Source organism: Bidens hawaiensis, unplaced genomic scaffold (genome assembly GCF_021521415.1).
Source record: "Bidens hawaiensis isolate Kalapana, Puna unplaced genomic scaffold, B.hawaiensis_p1.1 tig00038572_1, whole genome shotgun sequence".
In the NCBI taxonomy this organism is placed as follows: domain Eukaryota; kingdom Viridiplantae; phylum Streptophyta; class Magnoliopsida; order Asterales; family Asteraceae; genus Bidens; species Bidens hawaiensis.
In genome coordinates, this window is record NW_027496773.1 from 34,599 (window position 1) to 54,014 (window position 19,416).

A 19,416-nucleotide genomic window follows, 5' to 3' on the forward strand; every position below is an offset into this window, starting at 1 on the left:
AAGCACGCCCCTCTGGTCCAGGATCTCTTGAAGCTTCTTCGCATCCTCCATAGCCAAGGCATCATGAGCCTGTTGAAGAGCCTCTAATTTGGCTTTAAGTTCTTCATTCTCCAGGCGGAGAGGCTCAGCAACAGCTTCAGCCTTGGTGGCCCTCTCGGTCGCGTTCCTCGCAGTTTCCTTAGCTAGCCGAAGCTGTTCGTTAACAGCTTGGGCAGCCTTGGAGCGGGCCTCGAGTCGCGCTTGAACCTCAACCTCGAGGTCCTTGAAGGCCTTATCCTTCTCCGCAGCCACTGCGGATAGTTTTTGGTTCTCCTCCCGGAGAGCACGCGCCTGAGATACTTCTTTAACGCGAGCTGCTTTCAACTTGTCGTTTTCACGACAAAGCAGCTCGACGCGTGGCTGCATCCGGGCCAGGAGAACCCGAAGCTCGTTGGTTAGCCTACCCTCCTGGTAGCTAACCATGGCTTCCCCCAACGCACCATGGGGAGCAGCGTGGCGAGCCCAGTCCACGCACTCCACAGGTGTGCGAAGGGTTGTTCCTCGGCGAATGTTCCATCTTGGAACATACACTTCATTGGAATCCGACACTGCAAAAGAAACAAAGCAGTTAGGAAAAGATGATAAAAAAAAAATGTATAAAGGCCAAAAGAACCCTACGCACCTGTAGGGTCGATCACATGCCGATAGCCACCGAACCCATCACCTGAACCTAAGGGAAATCCATCCAAAAGGTCAGGCAGATGGGAAGGTAACAAAGATTGGCGAGAGGCCTCGCGCGTACCTGAAGGTTCGGCCGTCGAGGCCGATGGCGGAGGCGGCACGGTTTCCGCCGCAGTAGATGGCGGAGGCATGGTATCCGCCGCGGTCGCCGCCGTGGAGTCAGCAACAACAGTAACCGCCGGCTCCGTGAAGGATGCTGTAAATATCGCACTCACGGCCGGCGGTGACGTCATCTCGGCTGGAACAGTCGGCTCAAAGGAGTGAGCAACTGGACCAGCGGATGCAGGCGCAGGCGCCTGGGTCGACGCCTCAGGTAGGCTGACCGAGCCTACCGTCATTGGCGGAGAGGTACTACTCTGCGCTCCACCCTGGAATGCGTCAACATCCACGCCTGCACAAGAAGATAAGTTTCAATAAATTTATAGTGAAATCTACAAAGATAAGGACGTTTGTACTTACGGGTTTTCTTGAGCCTGAACGTACGGACGGGCGGGGACGAGCCCGATGGAGCCGGTCTCTTGATGCCGGTCACCGTCGTCGTCGTTGGTTCTCCGGAGGCAACAGTCGTAGCCTGCGGAGCAGTGGTCTTCTCACCACCGGGGTTCCCCGCCACCTCTTCACTATCTGACTCAGTGTCAGATAGAAGCACTGGATCGGCTGTGGAGGCCACCTTCTCCTTCCCCTTTCCGCCGGCAGCTTTCCTCTTCCGCACCAGCGAAGGACCATCTGCGGATTCCTCAGAAGAAGGGATGTCAGGAATTCCAGCAGCGGGTACAGCATTGAGGGATTGAGGATAGAATATCGCCTTACCTGGCCGCCGGTGGCTCAGGATCTCGTGGCCCAGCGGATAGACCTCCACAAACCGATCCGCCGTTTGCTCCAGGATGGGCAACTCGCCCTCGTCTAGAGCACGAGTACCCATCCGCGCGGGACCGTCAGCTTCCCGCGGGTACAGGAGCGACTCCAAATCGTTCCCCTCTGAAAGAAAAGAAACAGTTAGAAGACAAACTCGTATCAGCAGAAAAGACAAGACATACCATAAGGAATAGAGTTCAAACCGTATTCGAGAAGGATGGGAACCTGAGACGCCTCCTTCCACACCCGGCTCATCCCCAACATCACCATCCCGGACTCCGCAAACCGGTAAACCGGAGATTGGACCAGGGATATCTTCGAGAACCATTCCGCCTCCTGGTAGTTGGTGGCGTGAAGGCTCGGAATTGCTTGGCCATTTTTAAACTTCATGGCAAGGGGGACGGCGCGGGCGGATATGTAGAAGAACTCCCGCTTCCACGATCGGAGACTGCGCTCGGTCGCGCAAATCTTTAAACCCTTAATACGGGTTGTCAGGGTGTACCACCCCTGGATGCACCTCCAAGTATAGAAGGTCATCAGGCGGTCCACATGGGGCTCGATGCCCAAAATCCGGCACACCCACTCGAAGTGGCGAATCTTGGCGATCGCCATGGGGTGCAACTCGGTCAGATGAACACCGTGCCTCTCAAGGACACGGTAAACAAACTTTGTCAATGGGAACCTAAGATTCCCATAGACAAAGAATGCTGCATAAACCCCGATCTTGCCTCTGGGGGCATCGTACACGGTCTGATGGGGTTCAGGAAACTCAGGCTCGAGAGGATCGAGCATGAACTTCCTAACAACATACCGGTACTGATCGCCGGGCAGAGCACACTGTCACTCGCCAGCAGTACTCCTATCATCGGTGGTAGACTCGAAATCATGTGAAGACATCTTGCAGAAGGAAGAAGAAAACGATTTCAAGGGAATGCTCGACTGAATAGAGGAGTATTCACCGGAAATCGCTGTAAAGATGAAGAGAAAATGTGAAAGTGTGAATTGGAAAGGATCCTCCACCCCCTTTATATACTAATCGCAATTAATGCGGTGAATTTAATGCGGAGGAGAGAGAAATCGAAGGTGCAATGAAACTATGACGCGTGGCAAAAAGCAAGCTGGCAACAGCTGTCAAAAGGACGCGTGCCAGTAATTTTGCGGCCACGCGCCCGAAAAATCGCGCCCACGCGCCTGAAAAAGCGTCTGGAATGACCATGTACTGTCACGTCACCATAACTTCCTGCACGTCCTGACACAGTCAGAAGAAACCGTCGCACGACGTTTCAGATGTTTGGACTGTTCCTATCTTTCCACCAACTCTTCGAATTTCGAAATTCAAAATTCAAAAAGATTCAAAAGTAAGCGGGAAAGTACTTACCTTGGCAACCAAGTAACCATAAGCCGGGTGCGGGTACAGTGTTAAGGCAAAACCCTTCACATACCTAGCACCCGCAGGGAATTGAAGCCAAGAATACCTTGGCAACCAAGTAACCATAAGCCGGGTGCGGGTACAGTGTTAAGGCAAAACCCTTCACATACCTGGCACCCGCAGGGAATTGAAGCCAAGAGTACCTTGGAAGTAAAGTAACCGTAAGACGAGCGCGGGTAGTGTTAAGGCAAAACCCTTCACATACCTAGCGCCCCGAAGGGAATTGAAACCAAGAAGGATCTTCTGGGCAATGCTTGCGGATAGAGGAATAACATCCCCGCATAACGGGAACGTCGAGAATTATATTGTTTGAAACTCCATGATGGAATTGGTGGTCTTAGCATAATTGATCACTATGTTGAAAACCACCAGAACCCCATGGAGACTATATACAAGTAAGACTCAACGCTCCTGACTTGAGAGAAGGTTACATACCTACCCGCATCATACCCAAAGATCAAGCAAAAAAATCGGGAATTTTTGCAAGTGACATTAGGAAACTCGTGGGAAGAATCCCCACGGAGAACCTTAAAACTAAAAACCCTTTTCAAAACCCCTTGCTTAAAGTCCAAAAGTTCACCTCACCTTATTAAACATTCGTGAGAAGAACATTGGACTGGGGGGACTTGAAGAGGTAGGTCCCAGCAGGGCCCAGTTGGTCCCGCAAGACTCACCTTGAACAGGGACGTCTGCGCAAAGGCCATCTGCTCCCGCAGGACCCACCATGCTCAGAGAACCTTACGCGCAGTACGCAAGCTGTACACGCAGGGAAAGCCTCCCAATAGTGAAGTACCCCGCCTGTTCCCGCAGTTGCGGATACAAGCCATCAGGGAAGGCTACCCGCAGACAGCAGGGCTACACGCACAAGACAATAGATACTTCAGTAGTCACATGAATGAATGAGCAAGGCGGGAACAATCCCGCCAAAATGAGCCAGTCCGTATGATTCTGAAAGATCTTCTGTACTATACCTACCAAGGTATGGATAGGACAGACAATCTGACCAGAACAGCCCATGAGCCAATCACAGGGTGACAGCTCACCGACAACAGTACGAGGAGGAGCACCCTCTAGTACTGTTTGTCACTATTAGCCGCTGCCTACTCACCAACCCTTACTGTGGGGCATGCGCAGCCTACAGTTGGTGGAATAGTGTTACTGTTGGCCGTAACCTATTCACCAACCAGCATGGCCTGCGTACAATCCACAGTAGGTGGGACGTGCATAATCTACAGTTGGTGGAATAGTGCAGCCGACTTTGTTACTGTCGGCCGTAACCTACCCACCAACCAGTATGGTCTGTGCATAGTCCACTGTTGGTAGAACAGGAATACTATTCAGCCGGCTGTACCTTCTAGGAAACCTACCTTCGGCTATAAATACTCCAACATCTTGGAATGGTAAGATCATCTGCTATCCTGTTATCTAGCAATCTCTTAATATACACTTATATTCAGAGCAATCTAGTCTGATTCTCACGCCGGAGGGTGGTCACAAGAAGGAACCCCCCCCCCTTCTCAGTGACGAGCTTACGGTGTTTGTTTTGCAGGTCCCCTGAAGAACAACCATCTCTGTTGGACCTCATTCTCGTGGGAAACATTACTTAAACCCCAGATTATCTATAATCTGCACCGGGTCACCTAGTGTTTCTTCAAGGTGTTAGCGGAAACCGACGGTCCGGATATTATCCGGAACGTCGTGGTTTCCTCAGAATGGACCTTGGAGGAGGATATTCGAGATGGGTCGGGTCTAACATAACAAAAGGAGTGACCCAGATCGTTTAACGGGTCAGGGATGATACCGGCGATGTTTTTACGGCGGTCTGGTCCGGTGAAACAGACGGTGAGCTTACCGACGTCGTTGCCCATAACTGGTTATGACTTATGAAGGAAGGAATGATAATATTATTTGGATGAGAGTGAATGTGTGATATTGATCTTCTTCTTCATGGGATGGAATGGATGTTGGTTTAGTTGGGAAAGAAGAATTATGTGTTAAAGAATGGTGAAGGAGGTGGTGGTGGGATGAGAGAGAAAGAGGGGTTGACTTTTGGGACGGAGGTTTTTAAATTCATACGACAAAATTCAACAATTTGAGTTTTGTTTGAATCATAATAATGACAAACTATATTTTCAAACTAGTCTCAAGTTTAAATAATATTTTTATTTTTATGTATATTAGTAAATCTTAATGTTGATCTATTTCTTGAATTAATAAAGCTTATGTCAAGTTTGCTTTTAATTATAATCTTTTGATCTTTCATCTAATTCATCTTAGCTATTTTTAGAACATGGGTTAAAATAATTATGGAAAATGAGTTATAAAATAGTCTATTTCTCTCCTAACCTTTGAGTATGTGTGGATTTGAGGTTGGAAATAACTTATTGAGTTATTCGCTTTTTAATAAGTCAATAAGTTAAAAAAACTGTTTGGCAAACACAAAAGTCACTTTTATTTTAGATTTTTGAAAGGGTAAAAAATTGTTTTCAATAAACCATAAATCTTGGCTTTTCAAAATATCTTTTTGAAAATGTCAATAAGTCGATATTTAGTTTTCAAACTCAATCTCAAACATATTCATCTCTCATCTCATTTTTTATAGTTATTAATGGGTTATGAAACAAAATCATTTTAACAGTTGAGTTATAAAATACTGAAAAATTTTAATACAAAATATTGATTACCAATCAAACAAGTAGAAACATGAAAGTTAAACAAATAGGAATAACTAAGACCAATCTTTTTCTAGGATCGGTTTGTAACTTCAATATCTAGTTTTTTTCACATGGATATTATATGTTGCATTATCCATGGTAACTAACATACGTGTTCTAAAATTTAATATCGGATAAAAAAATGTTATATACAAAGAGATTTTCTCAAATATATAAATTTGAAATTCTAGACTTTTACTATATATTTCATTTTTTATCTTTAATTTTGTTCTTTTATTTCAAATAACGGATTTTATTTATTTTATCATTCTATAAATCTCGTACAATACACAGGTTCAAAATCTACATACAATATAAAAAAATGAATTAGTTTACTTTTAACAAATTATATAAGACCAATAGACCATCCTGCAAGAGAAAATTTAGAAAATATTTTTTTTTTCGTCCTTTTACATTTTTGTTTTCACACTAATTCACGTCACCATCTTCACAAATGACCTTACGGTTTTACTCATCTATCTCTCTTTACATTGGCTACAAATCACAGGTCGAGCACCGCATTGGAGATATTTAAATTTTTTTTATTATTATCTTACTAAAATAATATGTGTTGTAAAAAAGGTAATAAACTGTGTTTACTATTTTATTTTTCAAAGATGCTTTTGATATTAAATCCTTACATTATCAACTAAAAGTAATCATGAACGTTTGACTTAGTGATATAGTGTGCATCCTTATAAACGTAAGCTTGTGGGTTTAAATTATAGTGTATTAAGGTAAATGTGATTTTTTTTTAAAAAAAAAATAAAGTATAATATAATATGTAAAGAGGAAGTGTTGCATTGAAAAATGAAATGTTTGTGAATATATTTTCTTTTAAGAAACTAAACGGTGATAGGCTGGTAATTTTAAATTTTGTTTGCTTCTTACTTCGTTATTCACTCTTGTAATGAAGTAAAATTACAAGTAAACAAAAGTAGTAGAAACAATGAAACATAACACTATATCTAAACTTATTTAGATGGATAATAACTAAGTTATCGTGTCGTTATTATCTTAATATCCACTCTATAAACAACTTTCTAATATGGTAAAGGTCAATGTTACAACATATACTAGTTTGATAGTGATCACATCTTCTATTTCACCAAGTTAATAGTAATTACCGGATGTATATAAGGATTTAAAGATTTGATAATCCATACTCGCTTCTTCTCTTGGTCTTGGATTTTAACTCATTAAGACTCTTGATTCTTGAATATGGAAACTATGGCATATAGCTAGCTAAGATCACTTGCTACTTATAACATTGAGTTTCCGTATTGGCAAGAGATGAGTTAGAATCTAGGTTAAGTTCGGTGTTAACAATTAATTAAATAAATAAAGTGACTATAGTTAGAAGAATAATAGTTGACGTGCGTCTTAGAGCATGTATCGATTTGGAAATTATGTAAGTGTTTTACTTTACAAACTAAAGTTTAACATCCAAGTATTAAATCTGTGTTTTAATTTCCAAGCTAGAATCTTAACATCAAAGACATTGTTTATCAAATCCCACATACGCAAGAAAGTGTGTTTAGAGTTTAGACCACTTGGGATCCATCCATCACGTAAGGTTATTATTAATTTTAAGATAATAGAAAATTGTTATCATTTTCAATAATAGTTGTAGACAAAATGTTATGAGATGTGTTTCTTAATTATTAAAATCATTTGTTTGACTTGTTCATCAAAACTAAATAGTATATGATGATTCATCTTGCTCACACTGGAGAAAAAAGGAAATATTTAAAACCTTAAAGAAGTTAGAAGTTGACTAATACTAGCAATGAAAAGTTACAAAAATACATTCACAAGTATCTTTATATGTTCCCATGGGCCATGACCTAACTAAACGGGATTGCTATAACTTAATTATATTTTTCAATACCTTATTTATTTACTAAAACTATTCTATAATCATCAGTGCATATATATAATTTGATATGTAGTTCAATATATAGATCACATTAATAAAATAATAAAAATATTTGAATTAAGTTGGCATATGTTACGTTTTCACGCAATAAATATATTCTTTTAGAATTTAAGATAATAAGAAATGAAGATTAAATTTTGGGGAGGCAGGGCAGTGGTAGTTGGATCAGGGACAAGTTGAGAACATGAAGACAAAGTACAGCTTGAGTGTTTTAGGTGGCTTGGCCCTTGTGGAAGTCAGTAATTAAGTATGTCCTACTTTCCTATATAAAATTGAATACTATATATAGAGTTAGACTATCCCTATCAATAATCTTACAATCTCAATCTCACATTATAAAATTAATTTCTCTCTCTTCAATCTACAAAATTTAACCCACTTCAATCTTTTACTCCCATTAACAACCCAATCTCATCTTTTTTTTAATTAAATAAATTCAATTTATAATTAGTTTTGATTAAAATACGAAAGTTCTTATAATATTTATAGGGTTAAAATACGAATTTAGATACTTATTTTATTTTTGTGAACAGATAATGTTTGATTTTTTAGATTATAAATCTTATCCCAAAAATCTGACTAACCAATAGAAAACTAGTGGTTCAAATAAGATAGTTCAATAATGGTTAAAACTAAAATTTTATATAAAAAATACAATTTTTTAAACAAACTCCATTTTTAACGAAATTTATACCGGAATGCTCACAAAAAAAACTAAGTAAGACTGTGTTTTTAGATTTTTTTAAAAAGTTAAATATAATAAGTTATAAAACAAAAATCAAAATATATATATAATTAATTGTTAAGAATAAAAAAGAAAAAATAAAATAAATTCACATATCCACACATATGTTGACAAGTGTCCACTACTTTTTTGGTTATGAGATTGCAAACCCAATTGCCCAGCCGATCAGATCGTTTGCCTTTTGCTATTTTTTCATCTTTTTTTTAATTTTTTTAATAATGAGATTGCAGTCTCAATTGCCAATGAGGATAGTCTTATGATTGCATTTTAAAAAAGTTTCAAACTATATAATACTGTATAAAAGATTTAATTATTAATCTTTTTAAGACATATGTCTTGTATCTTTTATAAAATTAAAAGCATAAGCTAGGAAAAAAAAACTAGTTCAGACTACACATTTAGACCATCTTAAATATGTTTTGAGTTAAGATTGATATTCATCTAAAATATATCAGTTGTGTTTGGATTTCTATTGACTCATCAACACGACAAAGGTTTCCTACTAGGTTTAACGATTCCTTACTCAAATTCTGATTTCCTTTTAAACTTTATAATTAAGATGTAAAGTTAGCAAATTATATAAATATATATAATATTTTTCAAACCATTCATAGTAAATTAATCCATCAAAATTTGGCATTTTTAATATTTTCTGGCGTTAAGATGTAAAGTTACAAAATTTGTGTTGCATCTTGTGGGCCAACTTTAACGATGTTTAACTTTGTCTTCAATAAATATAAATTTTCTTTAAAAAAAAATTTCATTTTCAAAGTAAAGTATTTTTTGATCACGTTCATTGATATATAAGTTTCCACAAAGTTTTTGCCGCATCATACTAGAAAACTTTAATAACATACAACTAGTAATTTAGTTTGAACTTAGGCTTTGGCCGTAGGAGGAGAATCCTTCTTGGTGGGAACTCATGCATGTTCGAGTCATGGGGTGGGATGTAATATTAGGGGGTTAAAATTGTAAATAGAGATGAAATAAAGGCTTTGGCGGTTAAAAAAAAAGTAAGACCGAACTCATGTGGCTTCTTTAAAGGGGAAGAACGAGCGAGGAATGCTCTTCCTTATAAACCGTTTAAGGTCCCGTCTCTCCATCAATGTGGGATAAGATCTCACTTCTTCCACTTTAATTTTTTAAGAATTTTGACACTTTTAACAGCTTAAACATTCAACTTCAAACATCGACACCTTATTTATTTTAGCTTGTTTTGAATGCGGTTTGGTTCATTGCGCCCACAACATAGAATGCAAATGAAATAGTTAACATTTATATTAAAAACAATTAAATATAATTTACCGTGTCCAAAACTTGTGGGAACATGCATTTTATACCTAATGAAAAAATAATAATTTTTAACATTTTTTTAAAAAAAAATTCCAACATCATATTCATTAATACTGCTACGATACCTTGAATTTTTTTTCTTTGAAAAGTGCCCTTGTTTCTCGTAGGACAAACTGTGTCGTTGCATCTCTTGTTGCATTCATTTCCATTGTTCATTCAATTGGTTTTGGAGTTGTGGTTCGAGTTATTTTGCAATTTCTTCTTTCAATTCGTTAGCAACATGTTCTTTCCAATGTTATTGTGGAGTGGCGTATTTCCAATGATGATCATGAGCGGCTAAACTTCTATGTAACCTTCTTAGGCCAGGGGTAGTTGGTGGGGAGGGTGAAGGAGCCGGTGTGGTCCAGGTGACGGCCTAGGTGGCTCATGAACACCGCTACACCCTTCAGATGATCAGGGGTGCGGACGAGCCCTGTGACCGGGACCGCGGGGCGATCAACTAGCCTTTGGCTAGTTTAAGTTTAAAAAACTAGCCGATGGATCACTTGGGGCTCGCGAACACCAGTACACCCTTCATGTGATCAGGGGCGCGGACGAGGGGGCTTGATCCAGTGTCATGTCATTGTCTACGTGTCGGGTTTTGATTGGATCACTTGGGGCTCAACCATGTCCCATTACCCTTAGCCTTAGCGTGGATGGCTCGTTTATGTGAAATTTGAGCTTTATTTAATCTATTTATTTGGATCATTTTTCGTTGACTTAAAAATATTTGTGGTTTGATTGCTTTAAATGAATTTTGTGTTGCAAATATATCTTTAGCATTTATGTTCAGTTTTTTTCATCAAAGTGTAGTGGGCGCCGATTTGGGCGCGAAGGGGCGCGAACACCGCCACCCCCGGTGATTTTTGGGCGAATAGGGATGGGGGCGAGGTCTTATACACACACACACACACACACACACACACACATATATATATATATATATATTTATATATATATTATATTACTATTTGTAGTCCCTATACCATTACACCCCAAAAACAAATTCTCACCCCTTGCTGACTGGGCTCCACACGACGCAAAACGCCCCAATTTATAGTCCGTCCACTACACATAGCCTAAGTGGTTTGATAACTAGGGGGGAGGTAGATTGTACGACTTGGTATTAAATACTTGTCTTTAACTATCACTTGAGATAAAATCATTCACAGGATCATGTCTATGTGGGTTTCAACTAGTTAAAAGAGATCAAGGGGTTGCCCTCTGTTGATCTAAATTCAATCACAATCCATTTCTTGCTTACGCAATCAAGTTTCATAATCTACTTCTTAAAAATTATTTGACATCATTTGTCCACTTTAGCTTAATTAATTAATAATAATAAAAATAAAAAATAATATTTTTCAATCATTCATATGGATACGACACCTTACTGCCATGGCTGGCAAATGTATTAAAACCCAAGTTTTACAACCTTTTTTATTGATTTTTCAACATTGATCAGATAACCAACCTGTTTAACTATAAAAATTAATCATCGGTAATAATTCTCAAATTTCAACAAATCGACCCTAATATTAACAATACTATAAATAAATACCAAACTTTTTTCTATTAAAGAGGGTTCAGGGCATTCAGAGACATTTAAACTAAAAATAGTATATTTTAAATATGCTAAAGTAGGTTTGGGTCATTTCGATATGTTTGATATTAACGTTAGATAATTTAAGTCTGTTAAAGTTGACTCGGGTTGTTAGAATGGGTCAAATGACCCGGACTCACTTTAATACACTTAATATATGAATATTTTACTATAATGGGTCAAAATGCCAACGAATTTTGTCGTGGCTACAGATGTCGTCGCTACAGGGTAAAATTCTTGTAGTGTTGACATAGAATACACGATATACCCTGAAAAAGCCTTAGTTGATACAAGAAAAACCAATAAGTATGTCTAAAAGGATAAGGTTAACATACTTTGGCTTCACAACGATAGATGAACATGGTGGATCAAAGCCATGATCAAAGAACCGGTAGGATGATACATGTCGTGAAAGCTGTGAGTAGAGAACCCGAATGTGATTTGGATGCAACAGTTGTGCCCATGGACGATTTCAAATTTGTACTTGAGGTGGAATTTTTCTAGAAAGTAAAGGGATTTACAATCAAATTTTCGAATACTTTATGCAAAATGGACGACGAATAGGCATGCATGTGGAATATGGAACCGAATGCAAAGCTTGACGATAATGACAATGCAACTCGAGATCAATTCTCATAGGGGAGAAGCCAGAGGAAAAGGGAATTCGCGGAGTATAAACTCGCACGGCCAAAGCATCCTTTGAAGATGAATGGGGCAAGGCCAAGCATCTTATCCAAAAGTTGTTGCAATGATGAAAAGGGTACATGATGAAAATGTCCAGTGCGAGGAGTCACGACAAGGAATTTTTGGCTTTAAACGCTTGACCTTTAAGAGTATTGATTCCGACAATTTGTAGACCATTCTTGATGCATCATCCCTCATAGAAAGGTTTAGATTCCACCACGTAAGCTTGGATTAAGGCATGAAAGTCCATGAAATGCTTTGAAAAATATGAAGACTACAGCTAAAGGAATATATGGCACACAGATATTTTGGTAGAAATAATACAAAATCAAGAATATTCTAGATTAGGGTTCATTCATGTATAGTAGGAGACCAACTAAAGATAGGTGAATACCTTCATTTGACAAGGTATCTTCAAGCTTTACCAAAAAGTTTCTTTTGTTAGTTCTTTGTAAAGTTAACGAAGAGACCATTCGGTAAACAGTTCGTGAAGTATTTATTTACTTAATAAACAAAAATGAACACAAAAAAATTGTTTAGTTAATTAAGTAAACACACATGAACAAACATATCATTCGTTTGTTTAGGTTCACGGACATTTGCTTATGTTCATTCATTTATGTCCGCTAGTTTAAGTTTATTTAAGTTCATTTGCTTACTTTTGTTAATATACTCATTTGCGTTCAACTACAAAGTGATATTGAATCCCTGTCACTAATTTGCGTTCAGCTACTGTGTTCCCGAGTCTCATTTAAGGAGGGAGGGGAAGGTAGGGGAATTAGAATAGGAAAGAAAGCTAGGGGAAGGAAAATGTGTTTGTTTTATCCCGTGTTCCTGAGCTAATGAAAAGAAATGGAATTAAACATTTTAGGTCTTCCCGAGTTAAGTGGAAAAGAAAAAAAAATACAATTTTCCAATTAAACTCTTCAAGTAAACTATAATAGGAGGTTAGATATGAGAGTAATTTAGTAATTGATAAGAATTAAAATATATCTCTCAAATTTGGAAGGATGTGTATATGCTCATATTTTCCATCATTTTCTCTCACTTCCCCTCCTATCCTCTTCTTAAAAAATCTTAAAAATATGGTTTTTTCTTCTTTTTCTCTCTTTTTCTTCCCCTCCCTTAGTTGTAAGGCCCCGAACCCGGTGACTCTACTTTAGCGTCGGATTTACTCATAAACACAGTTCTAAATATCAGAGTTGATTAAAAACTTTACGCGGAATATAAAACTTTCATAAAACATTACATATCGATTCATAAACATGTCTTAAAACGTTTCTCTTGTCTTTCAAAATCAAAACATAACTTAATAAACATATCAGATCTTCAGATGCCAGGCTTTAGTCTTCTGCCATGTGTCCTCCACTCAAGCCAGCTGTCTCAACCTACTCACCTGCGTGCATACTAAAAGTCAGCTACGCTGAGTGAGTTCTAGTTAATCATACAATACCATACAATTCCTTATTACATACATACGTACTTAACCTCATAACTTTCTTTCATACACACATAAGTACTCATACCTTCATTCTTACTTACATACTTTCTTTCTTACTTACATACTTTCTTTACATTCATAATCATACGTTTTAAAGAGCCTTTCGCCCTATAACCTCACAGATATTATAAGGGTCTGGTCCCTAACATCACAGATATTATAAGGGTCTGGTCCCTAACATCACAGATATTATAAGGGTCTGGTCCCCAACATCACAGATATTATAAGGGTCTGGTCCCTAACATCACAGATATTATAAGGGTCTGGTCCCAAACATCACAGATATTATAAGGGTCTGGTCCCCAACATCACAGATATTATAAGGGTCTGGTCCCCAACATCACAGATATTATAAGGGTCTGGTCCCTAACATCACAGATATTATAAGGGTCTGGTCCCAAACATCACAGATATTATAAGGGTCTGGTCCCCAACATCACAGATATTATAAGGGTCTGGTCCCCAACATCACAGATATTATAAGGGTCTGGTCCCTTGTTTTCGAATATTAGTAGGGTTCGATTCCCTCTTCGTTACCATACAACCATACATCATACCTCGAGTATTATTAGGGCTCGATACCCTTTTCGTAACCATACAACCATACAACCATCGCTTCCTTCTTTTATCAACTTTATTACGTTCATACACGTAAACATACATATCATACTTACCATATTTATAACGTTACAACCTGACAGTACGTGCAATATCCGAAGATCGTTCACGTACCATCAAGCAATCATTCATACATATCACATATATCACATATGGCTTACACTTATCACTTAGGATAAATGTATTAACAACACATCAAGTATGCACACAGCCCCGAAAACATAACAAAGAATGGGGCTAGAAACTCACCTGAATACTGTTACGCTCTCCGTTAATAGTTATTCCCCTCTTGAGCTGTGCACGGCTAACTGTATAATATTTACACGTATCAATTAGCTACTACTACTTATGTTGCGTTTCTATCTTTATATGACCCACAACGAACGGGGGTCCGGGGGCAGCGCCCCTGGCAGCGGGGTTCTAGGGGCGGCAGCCCCTAGCGGGGTCCAAGGGGCAGAGCCCCTGGCTGGGGTTAAGCTGCCAGGTCAGCTTGGAAAAATTTTATTTTCGATAACTGCCTTAACACATTTTCCATTAGGTTTTTAATTTATTTTATAAACGAACTTCACTTCAGGCGAAGTTAAACCTTAGGCGAACTTGGCTTCAGGCGAAGTTAAACCTTAGGCGAACTTGGCTTCAGGCGAAGTTAAACCTTAGGCGAACTTGGCTTCAGGCGAAGTTATACCTTAGGCGAACTTGGCTTCAGGCGAAGTTAAACCTTAGGCGAACTTGGCTTCAGGCGAAGTTATACCTTAGGCGAACTTGGCTTCAGGCGAAGTTATCCTTAGGCGAAGTTACGCTTGAAGGCGAAGTTACGCTTGAAGGCGAAGTTCATCAGGCGAACTTAATCTTGCAGGCGAAGTTGTCGCGCTGCAGATCTGTTTGCCCATAACTCCTTCGTTTCTTTGCCAAATAACTCGATTTTGGTACCCACGGAACCGTATGATCGGCGCCTACAAACCCCAACCATCAAATCGGCCTAAAATCGACGTTTTAGGGGTCCGATTTGGGCAGTTGGGTTTCGGGTCCGGTTAACCCATCCAATCCTAACCATTTTCAGTAATAACAGCTTTGTTAGATTAGTTCTTACCTTACCGACTCAGATCTATCAACAAATCTCGGGTCTCGGCTTCGAATCTAGATCGGTTAGAATGTGTGTGTTTTGAGGGTGTAAGGAGTGTGTGTTAGGGAGTTTGGTGAGAAATGAGATATTTTGGGATTTTGGGGGTATTTATATCCCTGAAATCCCATTCTCATTTAACCTATCTCAATTAACCCAAGTCCATAACCCACTTCCATTACCCGACACTAGCCCGACCCATACCAACTCCTATTCTTTTATTTATTTCCTGATAACCCGAGTAAACTTCCCATCTATTAATAAGTAATATAATTAATATTACCTTTGAAATTTCGGGATGTTACATTAGTTAAATGAGACTCGGGAACACAAATGGAAAGGTCCATATATATCATGTCTACAACAAGTCATTTTAAACTATTGATACTCGGATCAACATTCCTAATTTCTTATTCTTAATGGTGTGTAGTGACCGAGGCCCTATGTTTTAAGAGCTAAACACATGTACGGACGGCAGTAGCGAAGCTTGGATGAAGATGTCGGGGGCGAACAAAATACGTATAAAAACATAGTAAACGGAGGGGCCAGATCAAATTTTTAAACGAAAACAGGTAAATTTACACTATTGCGTAAAAGAACAAAGAGACCGGGCCCACCCCTGGCCCTAACTATCCTTCGCCATTGTGTACAGGTGATGACCAGACCAAACAAAACCATAAAGTTCAAATATGAGAACCGCCAGTTGGACCTGAATCCCTGATAAACTATATATAGGCTAGAGGTGCACAAATCGGGTTTTTTCTAATACCCGGGTATTGGAAAATCGGGTATTGAGAGAAATCGGGTAGGGTTCAGGTAGGGTATTGAGGAGAAACACTCAACCCTATGTACCAGGGTAGGTATGATCGGGTTCGGGTATTGGAACCCGGTACGGCCGGGCATTAATACCCGGTTTTGAATTAGTAATTTTTTTATACATTTTTTAATTTGTTTAAAATTTAAATTTGCTTTGTAACTTATAAAAATAATTAAGCTATATTACGAAAACCATAAATCCACTTAATTACACATTATTTACTTACTAATATGTATTTTACGAAAACTTAAACATAAAAGTTGTGAAATAAACATAAAAATATACTATAAAAACTCATGTATTATTTCGGGTATTAGAAAATTGGTATCGGGTATAGGTTATGACCGGGTCCGGGTATTTACGGGTATAAATCGAGTACGGTTCCGGGTACGGGTATTGACATCAAAATGCATATCCTATCCATACCTTACAGGTAGGGTCGGTTCTGGTTTCGGGTATAGAATACCCAGGTATGAAAAAACCGGTTCCGGGTATTTTTTTCGGGTCCTGTTCCGAGTACTGGTTTTTTGTGCACCTCTATATCTAGGTTCTGCCAGGTTGGGTTTCGCGGGTGAGTGTTTTTGCTTAGTTGGGATGTTACAATGTGCATCAAATATGTTGTTAAAGGCATCGAACAAATGGTGGGCCATATATATACAAATGATGAGCCCTTTTAAATGAAATATCAATGGTTTTAGAAGTTGCCATGAAGCAAAAAACCAAATGTGTACCTAATCTATCAAGATGTCAAAACTCAAAAATAACAAATTAAGTACATAATGGGCTTTTGACAACAAGAAAAAACGGGCCTACATCTATCCATTTGAAAAAGCCCAAACAAAGTGTCAAAAAATTGGGCCATGACATGATAATCCAACTGACGACAGCAACGCAGAACAAATCTATCACTCTCCAAAGTCCAAACCGTACAAGCTCTTACTCGAGTGTGCTGGCAGTCCACCACAACAATCTATCTAGGAATAAATGTCTTCCCAATCGCAGCCGTCCAAACCAAACTTCACACTCCGTCATCCACTTCCATCACCACCCTTCATTATTATTGCCACAGACTTCCCTACACACTCCCACCGCGAATAACAACCCACCAAATTGGCATTACAATCCAAACAACTCATTTGTTATTTTACCCACTTTACCCCTCATTCTCCCCCGTTCTACCCCAACCCCCCAAATCTTCATCAAAATTTCATTTCCATTAATAATTTTGAATTATAAATTTATAATAATATAACAAAATGTAACAAAAATGAAGAATCATACAAATACATACAATGATAATAATAATAATAATAATAATAACAATCCTGTACACAAATTGACACGCTGTACCGTCGCTAAAGAGTGTAATTCGTCTCTGGAATCCGGTGACAATGACGGAACCAACACTTCCGGTGGAGTATTAGTATTAGTACTGGTATCCAACGGTAACGGTGCCGGAGCGCCGTGAATTAACGGTACGTTTGCAACAATTAAGTTCTTTACGAATATCTCTTATGGTAACAAAACCCTAGATATACCAAATATTGCAACCGGATTCTGATCTAAAACAGTTTGTGTAACCGAAGCTTCAACAATGCCTGTATTAATAGCAACCGATCCATTAACCCTAGATATGTTTAACGTGAAGCTACCTGCGCCTTTGTCTTCGGTAGCTAGCGTTGGTTGAACCGGGTTCACAATCGATTGAAGCGAACCGAGTGGATAATATGAATGCAGCACGTGAAACTTTAACACGTCGGCTTTTTTATCCGCCGGTAACGACTGGAAGTTCGCCGACGGCGGTAGATCGGCGAAAGCGTCGTCCGTCGGAACGAATAACGTGATTCCGGCGCCGCCTTCGTCGGATTCAAATTCCGATACGACTCCGGATGCGGCTAACATTGACGCCGCGACGTTGAAGTTATGGCCGTCGGTTAATGCTTTTGTTATGTTAAGCCCTAACGGCGGCCGTGTCTCCGACGCGAGTAGATCGAAACCGTACGGGATGATGAGGGAATCTACGGAGAATATGCTGACGTTGTACGGAAGCGTTTTGATTAAAGAGATGACGGCGGCGAGTTAGGCGGTTGAGAGTATACCGCCGGTGACCGGACGGTGGTGGTGTTGGTTTGAGCGTCGTAGGTGACGTTGACGCAGCCGAAGTTGCTGGTGGCGCGTGAGGTGGTTTGGAAGAGAGTGGTGATGAGTTTGCCGGAGGGTGGGAGTCCGGTGAGGTCGGTGACGGAGAGGTATTGCAACAGGACGTGGTAGCGGATGACGTCAGCGATGTTGTTGGAGGATGTTGAGTGGCGGATGACGTCGGAGGATCGGAGGATGGAGTTAGGGACGGCGAGGATGGTGACGGAGGTGCGGTGGGTGATGTCGTCGGCGACGGTGGTGGTGGTGAGGAGGTTGTTGAAGTCGGAGAAGTCTGGGTATGGGGATAAGAGGTGTGTGATGTTAACGGTGGCGGCGGTGGTGGTGGAGTGTAATAATAATAATAATAATAATAGGAAATATAAAGATATAGTAAGGGTAAAATGGGAAACTGCCATTTGATTATTATTTCTGCCCAGTGGAAGCTGGACTCGTGAGTAATGAGGCGTGAATGATTTGTTGAAAGCATATACATTCCGAGTTAGAAGTACTCTGACATTAAGTCCGTGTACTTGTATTGTTTCTCTAATTTAGTCCCTTTACTTAACACTTGCGTCTTTTATTTGGTTTATGTTTATTTCTTGAGCTTGTATTTGACTTGATTCTTGAATCATCAAATGATATGTAGTCTTTAGTTTGGATATTGCTGCTTACTTATATAATGTTTCATATTGTTGAATCATGTGAAGATGATGGTGGTATATTGAATCTGAAGATTGTTGTTTATGTTTAATTGGTGCTTGTTTGTATTCTTCTATATTCGCTTAATTATGTTTGCATCCATTTAAAATATTAATGAACAATACGAATACGAACATCTTTATTTTCTTAATGAATGAACACAAACAAAAAATTACTAAGTGATTCTGCTCATTTGTTTGTTTGGCTATAACTAAACGAACAAATAAAAATACTATATTCATTTTTATTCGATTTACTACTCGCCTATTTCTTAGTCTAGTGATCATGTTTATTCGATTTACTACTCGGCTATTTCTTAGTGTACTGATTGTTTTTTTAAATATCAAGAGGGGGGGGGGGGTTGCTTATTTTAGCTCCTTATAACTTCCTTTATAACTTTTGGGAAAACTTACACGTCACGTTAATCTTTTAACTTAATGAATTTCCTCATAAATCAATCTCTAACAACTTTTAACTTTATAAAAAGTTAATAATTATAAG

At 39.2% G+C, this 19,416-nt stretch overlaps 1 pseudogene; it reads right to left on the reverse strand.

Moving 5' to 3' along the window:
- Nucleotides 1–17,302: 17,302 nt before the first annotated feature.
- LOC143590436 (fasciclin-like arabinogalactan protein 4 pseudogene) lies at nucleotides 17,303–18,632 on the reverse strand (annotated as a pseudogene).
- Nucleotides 18,633–19,416: the final 784 nt, after the last annotated feature.